At 41.0% G+C, this 1,415-nt stretch overlaps 1 long non-coding RNA gene across 1 annotated transcript in view; it reads right to left on the minus strand.

Annotated features, from left to right (window-relative positions):
- Nucleotides 1-1,415, minus strand: part of LOC106815999 — a 15,411-nt gene that overhangs the window by 13,456 nt on the left and 540 nt on the right. The gene's annotated exons all lie outside the window — the stretch shown is intronic.

Here is a 1,415-nt window from a genome sequence, read left to right on the forward strand (position 1 = left end):
GGGGGTGTTAGTATAGGTCATATATTAGTTAGGGGCATTAGGGATGGTAGTATAGCTCATATATTAGTTAGGTGGCATTAGGGGGTGTTAGTATAGGTCATATATTAGTTAGGGGCATTAGGGATGGTAGTATAGCTCATATATTAGTTAGGGGGCATTAGGGAGTGTTAGTATAGGTTATATATTAGTTAGGTGGCATTAGGAGATATTAGATACGAGGCAGTGCATTAGGGGGTGTTAGTATCTATATATCTAAAGTTGTTCAGCCGAATTAGTTCGTACTCTAGAGAACTAGAGAACTCCGCAGCCTAGAAGAAAACTAAAAATATTTTCAGAATCAGCACGTCTGGGAGGTGGTTCTGGTTGAAACAAAAAGTTAAAAATTAATAAAAATTTTATTCATCAATAGATGGCGGTGCTTACAGAGTAACATCACGTACGTGTGAATCCGTGGGGTATACCCTTAACGGCGCAGTGGCCTAATCGTTAGAACATCCGTGTCCTACACCGGGATTCCGGGGTCGAGTCCCAGCTGGGAAACTTATTTCCCCTTTTTCCTTTTTTCCCCTTTATCTACCTCTTTTAGTATGAATTATTTTTTATTTTTTTGTTTTTATTTTTTATTTTTTATATTTAATGTTTTTCATTTTTTGATTTCTTATTATTTTTTACTGTTTGGGATGGGATGGGATGGCATGCGATGGCATGGGATGGGATGGCATGAGATGGCATGGCATGGGATGGGATGCGGTGCGATGGGATGGGATGGGATGGCATGGCATGGCATGGGATGGCATGGCAAGGCATGGCATAGGATGTCATGGGATGGCATGGGATGGCATGAGATGCGATGAGATGGGATGGGATGGGATGCAGTGCGATGGGATGGCATGGCATGGAATGGGATGGATGCATGGATGCATGGATAAATAAATAGTTTGATTTTTTTGGGTATTTTCCTTTCAACCAAGCGGTCACCAACTGAGTAACGCCATTGATTTCCCAGGGCAACGCCGGCTATCCCGCTAGTAGGTTATATTTTAGTTAGGAGGCAGTCAGCAGAGACCTCTCTCCCATGTTAGTCGCTGTGGTGATGCGTTGCGGGATAAAGGTTACGTTAAAGCTACATGAATATATGATGTATAGTTATGTATAATATATATAGTTATGTATAATATATATAGTTATGTATAATAAAAGATGACGGTGAATAATAATGCGAATGTTGCATGTCGAAATCAATTTGCAACGAGAGGAAGTTGCAAAACCGAAAGCAGGCTGCTTAATTCCCAGGCTAATATCACTATCATTATTATTGTAAGCATTTCAGAATAGGTTGGTGGACACACACACACACACACACACACACACACACACACACACACACACACACACACACACACACACACACACAC

This window comes from Priapulus caudatus, unplaced genomic scaffold (assembly GCF_000485595.1).
Source record: "Priapulus caudatus unplaced genomic scaffold, Priapulus_caudatus-5.0.1 Scaffold1257, whole genome shotgun sequence".
Classification (NCBI taxonomy): Eukaryota; Metazoa; Priapulida; class Priapulimorpha; order Priapulimorphida; family Priapulidae; genus Priapulus; species Priapulus caudatus.